Genomic DNA, 12,131 nt, shown 5'->3' on the forward strand with positions numbered 1-12,131 from the left:
CCCTGCGTATCTACGTCTTGGCATTGGCTAGCTGTTCAGAGTCGCCAGGTTCTTCCTTCCTTCTCGGTTGGACCGATCCAGCTTCTCCAGGTCATCTCTTTCTCTCTCCCATCATATTTTCTTCTTATCCCCCGTGTTTTATTAAGATGTTATTTTATCATTCATGCTTATCGAGACGGCTTTGGTTGGCCTAGGCCTCCTCGGATCACGTGGCCTTTCTCACCGCGTGGCGCATCACACGGTCGAGAAAGGTTCCAGGCGACCGCATATGAGCCACCCAGCGTCGGTCCTCCCAGCTCTCTCCCCCCTCCTTGGGGGGAGATACGCTCGCTCACGTTATCTCAGGCAACCGATCCGAGCACCCTCCCTTCCCTCCCTCCCACGCGGGGGGATACGGGAGATGGCTAGAGGACACTCGACGTCGGCTCGGCTCCATGCCCCGCTCCCCAGTAGAGTACCAGGGGGGACCCCTGCTTTGCCGAGTCTCGGTTGGCCACCAGACTCGAATGCGCTCGGCTCTCCTCGGCTCTCGGGACACGTTCTCCTAACCCTAGTCACCACCCTTCCGCTCCGGCGGATCAGGACCCCGGCACAGCCAGGTACTAGGGTCCAGTGACACCATGCTGGCTCCGGCCTCATACAAGGATACGCTTTTACATGCATGTTTACGTTTATATTTAACACCCATTTATCTTAGTTTAATCGGCGGAGACCCCGCTACCCATCCGGGATCCCCCACCTACTTATTCTAAATTTAAGTATTGACGACGGAGTTATCAACCCCGCCATCCCCGCCATATTTATTGGTTACCTCCTACTCCTCACCCGCCGTTCCAGCTACTCCTCGCTCCGGCGTAGAGATTAGGTGGTCTCCCTGATTCAGTGACCTTTTTGGCCTTCGGCAACGCCGGAGACACACTGATTCAAGCGGTTCTACTGATCCTGTCGGACGGCTCACCACATTACATGGTCGAAGAGCAGGTAGAGACTAACACTTGTTATCTTTTAACTCCAGAACACTCCGGCGTTATGATATATCACATCACAGACTTAGTCCAGGATGTTAGCAATGATACTCATGTGTCATTCCACTTACAGGTCACCCATTGTATGGAGTCGGGCTGTAATGCCGTGCTGCAGGACCCCTGTGGGCATGAGGTCTACCGGACCCACGCCACCTGTGCGATCCGGTTCAACGAGTCTCTGGTTTGGCACCACGAGAGTTGCACGATCTGCTACGAGTTCGTTGACCAGGTCTCCTCCAGGGTGAGTAATGTTCCAAATACTACACTTTATTACAATGATTTCAGTGACCAATATGATCCATGATATATCACTCATTTACATTATGATTTAATCTTAAGTAACCTTAAGTATTAATATTAACCCTCTCTTTCAGGGTGCCCAAGCGATCCGAGAGTCCGCCCTTTCCACTCTGAAGGCCTGGGTTGGTGCGTTTGGTCGCAACGTAACCAAGGGCCAACCCTACATCTTGTACAAGGAGATGGCCACCCTCATCTTCCCCGGCGGGAAGACTGCTTCGTATGTGGACCCGGAGGCGGCGGCTCCCTTCATTACTGCCATCCATGAGCAAGTAGCGCTGACCTCGGAGGAACCGACGACACAGGAGGTCATTCAAGAAGTAGCAGCACTGGACCTAGACCTTGAGCCCATGACTGTTGATACCAGAGGTAAGGATGTAAGTGAGGCAGGTTTGTTGGGGGCTCAAGGGCTTTCCTTGAGCTGGTCTAGAGCTTCTTCTCCCTCTACTTCTACTTCTTTCCAGGGATTCACCGGGGGTGTTCAGTCGGTCAGACCGAAGTCCGCCCTGGTGATCCCTAAAGTCAAAGGTAAGCGTGACTTTAAATCGCTCCAGAAGTCGCTGTCAAAGAAGTAGATTCTAGCCTTGCTCATAAGTCTTCGGCTCACCATCCCGGAGCAGACAAGGCAAAAACGTCTTCTTACTCAAAAGGTTCCAAGTCCAAGTCTTCTAAGGACAAGGCTCAGCTCTTCTCCTTCGACCCTGAGCCTTCAACTTCCAAGGGAACCAGACCCAGGACTCCTAAGGAGAAGGTAGAACCTTCCCCCTTCGACCCAGACACCTTCTCTGCTAATATCTCCGCCAATATTATGGAGCAGATGGGCAGTTTGGTTGGAAACTTGGTGCAAACCAAGTTCCAGGAGATGTTCGTTCAGATTTCATCTTCTTTAGAGGAGTCTGGGCACTCTATCCGAAACATCTCCGATAGACTAGTTACTCAGGAGAACCTCATCGCAGGTCTCCGCGAGAACACAGTGGCAGGACTTCCACAGCACGGCATGGCAGCTCAAGTCATGCCGGACTCGTCTACCCTTCCAACATTTACTGCAAGCAACCCCTGGAGGATCGCTTCCCACGCTCCCTATGTAGACAGCATGCTGACGATTGAGGGCTGCGGAACTCGAAGGATTGAGGACTTCGAGTTCCATCCGCAAGGATTGCAGCCCCCTTTCATTGGCTATGCCCGCCTCACAGAAGTGGCCATGAGAAGGGAAGACAAGGTCCCGAAGGAGACCGTAATTCTCTCTTGGGATCACGCCTTCACGATCTTCACTGTGGACGAGGAGACTCCCATCCCGTTCACATCGAAGGTAGCGGAACTCACTCTGCAAGCCGCAATGAAGGACGAACCGATGCCACAGCTCCGAGAGACAGAACCAACATCCCTCCTGCTCCCCAGAACGGACGACCTCTGGGTAGATCCTCCGGCCACCTTTTCAGTGGGTAAACTGAAACCAGACTGCGCCATCTCTCAGTTCAGCGAGAGATTACCCAGGCTGTCAGACAACCTCATCCAGGCTGAGTTTGACGCCAGAATGAGGCTGTGCAGATCCCTCAATTCCCTAGTTATGACGGAAGTATCGGCTCTAATCTACGGAGAAGAGCCGCTATTCAAGATCATTGCAAAGTCACTATTGTACTCGATGCAATGTGACCTGTATGATTTCGTCATAGCTAGGTGGAATTGTAGAAAACATGTATTGGCGGAGGCCACTATCCGAAATGAGCCTAACAAGCTCTTAGCCTCATTCATTTGGGGTGCTGACCTCTTCCCAGCCTCTGTAGTGAACGAAGTTCACTGCGAGGCAGTTAGGTTCAACCAGAGCTTAAGAGTTTGCTGGGGTTTGGTCAGCAAACGTAAATCGGAGTCGGCAGCATCAAACCCAAAATCAAAGAAGAAGCCTAGGAAATTCCAGCGTTTCCAGGCTTCACAACAACAGACTGTAGTACAGGCGGTTCCAAGTCGCAACTACAACAGTTTGTGCTACTAACGCAACCGCCTCAACAAGCACAGGCTTCGACCTCCTACGCTGTCTCCTCTGCTTTCAACCCAATCTTCGAAGGTCAGTCCTTTCACCCCTTCAACAGGTTTGGTAGGGGTAGCAGGGCAAGAGGTGCCTTCCGCCAGCGGGGCAGAGGAAGAGCCTCTAACCGAGGTAAAGGTTCCCGAGGAGGACGTGGAGCACGCCCTTCCTCGAACCAGTGGAGGTTCAGCAAATGGGCCCAAAGTATTGTGTCCAAAGGTCTAGGGTGGAGCTGGCTCAAAGGTCCTCCTCCATCCAAAACCTTTCATACTCTCAAGAACTCCTTCAAAAAGGAGTAGTGTCAAGAGCCAAGTATTTAAAATTTCAAGGTCGCTTGTTCAGCGTGCCAAAGAAAGGCTCAAACAAACGAAGAATAATTCTAGACTTGTCCCGTCAGAACTTATTCATTCGTTGCGACAAGTTCAGGATGCTGACCATTTCGCAGGTGCAGACCTTACTTCCCCGTGGGGCCGTCACCACCTCTATAGATCTTACAGACGCCTACTATCATGTTCCAGTAGCAAGACACTTCCGCCCGTTTCTAGGTTTCAGGCTAGGAAACGAGGCATTCTCTTTCAAAGTAATGCCGTTTGGGCTCAACGTAGCCCCCAGGATATTTACAAAACTGGTGGAGACAGTCGTTCAAGAACTGAGGTCACAAGGAATAATGCTAGTAGCTTATCTGGATGATTGGCTCGTTTGGGCCACAAGCATCGGAGAATGCCACAAAGTAACTGTCAAAGTAATCCAGTTTCTGGAACATCTGGGGTTCCAGATAAACAAAACGAAGTCCTGGCTAACACCGGAATCTCGCTTTCAGTGGTTGGGCATTCAATAGGACTTGAACTCTCACACTCTATCAATTCTGCCGTTGAAGAGAAGAGAAATAGCTAAGGCGACCAGGCAATTTCTCAAGTGCAAGCAGACGTCCCGAAGGAACCAGGAAAGAATCTTAGGCTCTCTCCAGTTTGCTTCTGTAACGGATGTTCTTCTAAAAGCCAAACTGAAAGACATAAACCGCGTTTGGCGCTCAAGAGCAAACAACAGATCCCGGGACAAACTAGCCACTATCCCGGTGATCTTACGAAAGAGACTCCGCCCATGGACGGAGATCAAGAATTTGTCAAAGACAATTCCGCTCCAGTTCCTTCCGCCGGCACTAGTGATCCACACATGCATCACTAAGCGGCTGGGGAGGATACTCACAGTACAAAAAGGTACAGGGAACCTGGTCCCTACCATTCCACCAACTTCATATTAATGTACTGGAAGCTATGGCAGTGTTCCTCACCCTGAAGAAGCTTCATCCAGCCTAGAAATCTCATATCAAACTAGTGCTGGACAGTGCAGTTGTAGTACACTGCATCAACAGGGGAGGCTCCAAGTCGAGCCATGTGAACCATGTCATGATAGCCATATTTCCACTGGCAGGCAAAAACAAATGGAACCTGTCAGCCACCTATCTAGCAGGTGTAAGGAACGTAGTAGCGGACGCGCTATCACGTTCAGTTCCACTGGAGTCAGAGTGGTCCCTGGACAGGCAGTCATTCAGATGGGTCTGGCAACAAGTCCCAGGGCTTCAGGTAGATCTCTTCGCCACTGAGTCGAATCACAAACTCCCTTGTTACGTGGCCCCCAACCTGGACCCTCTGGCCTATGCCACGGACGCCATGGCTATAGATTGGAACCAGTAGATGAGGATTTACATCTTTCCTCCAGTGAATCTTCTCTTGAAGGTTCTGAACAAACTCAGGACGTTCAAGGGAGACACTGCTCTAATAGCCCCCAATTGGCCCAAGAGCAACTGGTTTCCACTTCTACTGGAATTGGGACGCCGACCTCAACGGATTCCCAATCCCAGACTATCACAATTAGTACAAAAGAGGACTGTGTTCGCTTCCTCAGGAATTCAGAAAGCCCTAACTTTATGGACTTCATGAAGTTTGCGGCACAGATGCCAATATCGACCCTAAGAATATCTTATTCTTAGTCTGATAAACGGGAATCGACCCTACGTCAATACGACTCAGCAGTTAAAAAACTGGCTATATTCCTGAGGAACTCTGATACACAAACCATGAGAACCAATCTGGCCATATCATTTTTCAGGACACTGTTTGAAAAAGGTTTAGCAGCTAGTACTATTACTACTACTAAGTCTGCACCTAAGAAAATCTTCCAGTTTGGATTCAAGATAGATCTGACAGACTCTTATTTTTCATCTATCCCTAAGGCCTGCGCTAGAGTCAGACCATCAGAGAGGCCCAAGTCTGTGTCATGGTTCTTGAATGATGTCCTTAAATTGGCCTCGGACACTAATAATGACTCATGTGACTTTTTACCCCTCCTGAGGAAAACATTATTCCTATTAAGTCTGGCCTCAGGAGCCAGGGTATCTGAACTGTCGGCTCTGTCTAGGGACTCTGGTCATATAGAGTTTCTCCCTTCAGGAGAAGTGTTACTTTCTCCAAATCGTCAATTTCTAGCTAAGAATGAAGACCCACTGGATAGGTGAGCCCCATGGAAAATTATCCCACTTCCACAGGACCCGTCCTTATGTCCAGTTGCTACTCTAAGAGCATACCTAAATAGAACTGCCCTAAGATCTTCAGGCCCTCTATTTATCAGGGAAAAGGGAGGTACCATTTCCTTAAAAGGAATCAGGCAACAAATCCTATACTTAATTAAGCAAGCCAACCCGGAGTCCTTCCCTCGGGTACATGATATTAGGGCAGTAGCTACCTCTATCAATTACTTCCAACACATGAATTTTGATGATCTGAAGAAGTACACAGGCTGGAAATCTTTGACAGTATTTAAACGCCACTATCTCAAGTCCTTAGAAGCCCTTAAATTTCCAGCAGTGGCAGCGGGAAACACAGTTTCCCCTGACACTGCCTGACTAGTAGTAAGTAGTTTAACATAGATCTCTCCTTTCTACCTGCCTCGCTGACATTCTTGCCGTGGCTTAGCCACCATGTAGCCTTTTTGTACCTTGGATGCCACATGTTGTATATATTGTGATAGTATTTCCTCTCGTTTTGTTCTTTGGGTTAGTCACAATTTAAGTTTACATTACTGTTTAGTATTAAGTGTGAATCATTTTGTATTGTCTTTACTGTTAAGGTGTCAATTGCCATTTTGTTACCCATCTTGTAACTTTATCCTTAGATTATAGCAATTAACCTTAATTGTTTTTGATTACCCTGTATTTTACTTGTGTGCTTCCTTACGCCAAGCTTGTGTGACTATTTCTTTGGTACTATTTCACGTAGCAACACCGGCTGAGCCCAGAAAAGGGATTTTGACGAAGGAAAAATCTATTTCTGGGCAAGGGCCCGTGTCGCCCAGTGAAATCCCACCCTTTTGTGTTACCCCGCCCCTCTTTGGCCCAAGCTTGGGTGCTATCTGCAGGAATGACGTCACAGTCGCTAGCCGTAACGGTAGCGAGGAGTGGCCCTTAGGTCGGCTCCTCAATAGTTGAGGGATTTTGAAGAAGGATGAATCTAAATGGCAAAGGACCTCTGGTAGTGGTTTCACTCGCCCCAGAAACCATACCGACACCTTAAATTAAGGTGAGCGAGCCAGAATATTCTGGCAATTCCATATTAGCTTTTTTCTCTGGTATTATAGCAATATTTTACCTTAGAAATGTGTGCTAAAGGGACATTTCACGTAGCGACACGGGCCCTTGCCCAGAAATAGATTTTTCCTTTGTCAAAATCCCTTTTAGTCACACACAATATGAAACACATTTCACATTTCCACCGTCCACTTTGTCACGGATATTTGTGGTACACATTATTCACTTTTCCACGGGGAACTTTCACTAATTTGCAGTTGTTCATATACGGAACAAACCTTTGGTCTTAACATTAGGATAATACTAGCGCCAAGCTGGAAACCAGTCGAATTAAAATTAAACTTGTGAGATCCAGGAACTATTGGCATCTATACCAGGTCACGGGGCATATAGTACCCAGAATGCCCTCGGCGTCCCGTGACCAGCCAGTTACTTTCCTGCCGCCTTTAAGATAGGATGTGATTACTTTCTATCTTGTTTTTAAAGCCGGTTTTAGTTTGCCCGATTTTATTCATTTTTTCACTTTTTAATTTTTCTTTCTTTGGGTGTTAGTTTTCTTTCTTTGGGTGTTCTCAGTGTGGGTGTGATCTGATAGGTGTGTGTACGTTGTGAGATGGAGAATTTTGCTTCACCAACGGAAATTACTTTGGGTTCTTGGAAGAGACAAAGGAAATGCCCTGGAGTGAGTGGGTTTCCTTGTTCAAGATTTTTAACTTCGGTGTCTACAGATCCACATCAAATGTGTAGTAGGTGCAGAGAAAATGTATTTACTATTACTAATCCTTGTTCAGTTTGTTGTGGTTGGTCGGTGGAACAGTGGAGGAAGTTTTATGAGAAAGGCCAGTACAAGAGAAAGGAGACAACGCCATCTTTGGATGACCAAGCGTCGTTGGCTTCTTTTGTATTGGCAATACACCAGACTGCTCCATATGTTTTGTCTCCTGCTTTTGATTTTTCCCATGCTCCTTCAGTTTCTTCTAGCGATTCGCTATTGGAAACGCCAGGAGGGGTTTTGGCCAATTTTATGCATAATTACGCTTCGTCATTCCCGGTAGGGAGAGTGGGAGCTTCGCCATCTTTGTTCCAGATGTTGGCTCCCGATGCCCAGAGAATGGAAGGAACATGGCCGGCGTTAGGCCTACCAGGCATACCAAACTTGGAGGGGTTGCTGTCTCATTATATGGCGTTGTGATTCCAGCAGGGCCCGACAACTTTGAATGTTCCGCTTCTCCCTGGCCTGCACTTTTTGGGAGCTAATGCCACGACAACAACAACAACATCAATGTTTCCGGCGATGCAGAACGTTAGAGGTAGTTTTGCAGCACATGCAGGGCTGCCATCAGGAGCCGCTCAGTCTCTTCCTACAAGATTGGTGATGTCACAACCTGTGTCACACACTGACATGGCAGATGCGATGATGTCACAGCCTACTGCTTCTCTATCTACTTCGTTGCCTCCTGAGCCAAATACACTTTCTGACTCGTTGGTACACACAGTCATGAAGAAATTACAAGATCTAGAGGAGAAGATAGTTAAGAAAGACAAAAAGAAAAGATGTGAATCTTCTTCTTCTTCATCTTCTTCCTCTAACTCAGCGTCATCGCAAAGTTTGATGATGTCACTGCGCATACCAGTCAAGCGTTGGAGGACACAGGACTTAGGCCAAGAGGAGAAGAGTGAATTCTTCTTCATCTTCGAGCCAGGACTGTCACATCCCGGTCAGCAACAGTAAAGAAGACAGTGGCTGGTAAGCTTAACGCTAACGGACGAAGCGGTTTACCAGTTTCGCCTGTAAGACCTTTTAAAATATGGAGAAAGGATGAGAGAACTCCCATTAAAAGGTCGAATAATCAAGAGTTGGTAACCTCTTCTGGTACGTTTGTGGAAGGCGTTGTTCGACTCGATGAGAGATCAAGGCCAAATTCCCCGACGGTCGTTGGAGATGATATTAATAGAGATAGAGAGGAAATTAGCTCGGTTTCGAGAGAGCCTTCATCTTGGAGATATAGGCAGGATTCTCGCTCTAGACCTGTGAGCAGAGAAGGAGTTAGGCTGTCTCATGCTCCTACTGACTGTTTGAGATTGAGCCGTCGGCGGCCATCAGAGATCAAAGATGCCACAGTCGTAGGGTTGGACGGCCATGACACACCTGGACGTTTGTCACCGGATAGGAGTGAGCTAGCTTCTCCTGTGGCTGAACACAGTAAATTTAGAACTGGAGGAAGGAGAAAACCAAGAGTTTCTGGCTTCGTATGCAGAGGTGATTGATTTGATTTGTAAATTCAACAACCTTTCGGGGAACACGGAGACACCTGCCAGTATGCTTCCTCCGGGGATTGATATGGTGTTTGGATTGAAAAAGGATACGAAGGTGTCATATGAATTATCTTGTTCAAGTCATCTGGAGTCCGTTTTACAACACGTAAATGCACGGATTGCTGGAAGGGATAATTCCTTCAGATCAAATAGATCATTCAAGTTTATTTCCCCCCCCCCCCATGATGAAACAGGAAATATTATAAGACACCAATGGTTCCTTTGCTTTCTAGACAAATTAACCCAAATGTGGTAAGGTTAAGACCTTCATTAACCTTGGATCAAGTTAAGATGGAATGCCCTTCGATGACTTGTCAGGAGGCTGCTACTTTGGAAGCAACAGCTTCTTCTGTCTTTCAGACTGCTTCTTGCCGTTAGACCTTTGGTCAACAGCAGTGGCAAAAATTGCATCCTCAGAAGTAACAAGAAATGTAGTGGATGAGTCAATGTTTATCAGATTGCTACAATCAGGTTCCCAAGCAATTGCGTACTTGACAAATTAAGTGCCAATGTTTGGGCAAATATCCTGTTGATGAGGAGAGATGCAGCTTTGGCTAGATTAAGCCGCACTGTTGATTTGGATTCCCTGCTAGCAATGCAGAATGGGGATATCATAGAGTTGCAATTGCTGTTGCCAGAGGGCATACTGGAAGAGGCTATAGATAGAAGAAGGATGGACACTAACGACAGATTAGTACAGCAGGCAGTTAGGAAAACATCTGGAAGTCAAGCTAATCCTATTGAGGTAAGGCAGCAGCAAATACCTCGTAAGAAGCCAGGTTCCCAAGCAATTGCGTACTTGACAAATTTAAGTGCCAGTGTTTGGGCATATATCCTGTTGATGAGGAGAGATGCAGCTTTGGCTAGATTAAGCCGCACTGTTGATTTGGATTCCCTGCTAGCAATGCAGAATAGGGATATCCTAGAGTCGCAATTGCTGTTGCCAGAGGGCATACTGGAAGAGGCTATAGATAGAAGAAGGATGGACACTAACGACAGATTAGTACAGCAGGCAGTTAGGAAAACATCTGGAAGTCAAGCTAATCCCATTGAGGTAAGGCAGCAGCAAATACCTTGTAAGAAGCCAGTGAGACATATCATCTCTAATAGAGCAACAAAGAAGTTAGCTCATCGGCCCTTTCACAATAGAAACAACAGAGGAAGGGGTATTAAGGGAAGAGGGGTAGGTTCAAGACAATAGGATGGGCGCCTCTCATCACTCAGCCACACCAGTGGGGGGTTGCCTGGCAAATCAGTGGAAGGTGTGGCAGGAATTTGGAGCAGAGCAGTGGGTGGTGGATGTCCTCAGAGTCGGTTATTTGATTCCGTTCGAAGTAACCCCACCCCTGACAGAACAACCATTACCGCACCTCGCTTATATAAGCTCAGGAACCTCAGAAGGCTTTTATTCTGTAAGAGGAAGAGAAAAAGATGATGGGAAAAGGGGCTGTGGAACAAGTATCAATTCCGTCAAAGGGGTTTTACAGTTGCATTTTCCTTGTCCCCAAAGCCAACAGGGATTGGAAGACAATAATAGATTTGTCAACATTGAATCTGTTTATAAGAAAAACCAGATTCAGGATGGAGACCCCAAAGACGGTTCTACAAGCAGTCAGGGTCAAGGACTTTATGCTGACAATCGACTTGAAGGACGCATACTTTCAGATCCCAGTTCTTCAGTCTTCCAGGAAATTTCTCCACTCCAGTCTTGCAGAGAAAGTTTTCCAGTTCAGAGTCCTGTGCTTTGGGTTGAAAACGTCTCCTCAAGTTTTTACAAGAGTATTCACTCTCGTGTCGACATGGGCACAAGCTCAGTGGATCAGGCTAATAAGATACCTAGACGACTGGCTGGTGATAGCAAAGTCCAGTGAAAAATTACTTCGGGACAGGGTGACCCTTCTGCAGTTTTGTCACAGCTTAGGCATTGTGATAAATCAGGAGAAGTCGAAGTTGGTAAATCAGGAGAAGTCCAAGTCAATGGCTGGTGTATCTGGGTATGATTATAGACACAGTAAAAGCCAAAGTGTTCCCAGCAGACCATAGGGTAGAGAAATGCAAACAAGTAGTGAATGCCTTTCTGGAAAAACAAACAGCCAGCAAGACAGTGGCAGGTAGTACTGGGAATTCTAACTTCCTTGGAGAAGCTGGTACCACAAGGGAGGCTACACCTTCGATCTCTGCAATGGAGGATGAAGGAGTTTTGGTCGCCAACGGTAGATCACCCATACGAGCAAATTCCCTTGTCGATAGAGGTGAGGAAAGACCTACTGTGGTGGGTGCAGGACAACAAACTGACAGTGGGGGTTCCCCTTCAGCAACCCTCCCCGGACCTCTTGCTGTTCTCAGATGCATCACTCGAAGGTTGGGGAGCCCACATGGAGGAGCTGATGATTTCAGCAAAATGGAGTGGTGAGGACAGAGAACTCCATATAAACGTGTTGGAGTTTAAAGCAGCGTTTCTAGCACTTCAGGAATTCCAGGAGAGGGTGAGGGTGAAGGGGCAATCAGTGGTATTGATGTCAGACAACACCACAGTAGTAGCTTACGTAAACAAGCAAGGAGGCCTTGTATCTCGGCAGTTGCACACGATGGCAGTTCAACTTCATAAGTGGGCTGTAGAGAACTTAGTAGACATCAGGGCCAGATATATTCCAGGAAAAAGAAACAGTGGCCGACAAGTTGAGCCGGAGGGATCAGATCCTGGGAACGGAGTGGTCCTCGCATCAACAGGTAGTGGACAGAATGCTCATATTGTGGGAAAGGCCAATCATAGACCTATTCTCAACCAGGTACAACAAAAAAAGTTGGAAGTGTATTGTTCAGTAGTCCCAGACGTTGAGGCAGTAGCAGAAGATGTGCTACAACACCCATAGGACAATCTGGACGT

The 12,131-nt window shown here is 47.3% G+C and overlaps 1 protein-coding gene across 1 annotated transcript in view; it reads left to right on the forward strand.

Moving 5' to 3' along the window:
- Positions 1-12,131, forward strand: part of LOC135216294 (bridge-like lipid transfer protein family member 1) — a 661,298-nt gene that overhangs the window by 439,212 nt on the left and 209,955 nt on the right. The window lies entirely within an intron of this gene.

This window comes from Macrobrachium nipponense, chromosome 6, assembly GCF_015104395.2.
Source record: "Macrobrachium nipponense isolate FS-2020 chromosome 6, ASM1510439v2, whole genome shotgun sequence".
NCBI lineage: Eukaryota > Metazoa > Arthropoda > Malacostraca > Decapoda > Palaemonidae > Macrobrachium > Macrobrachium nipponense.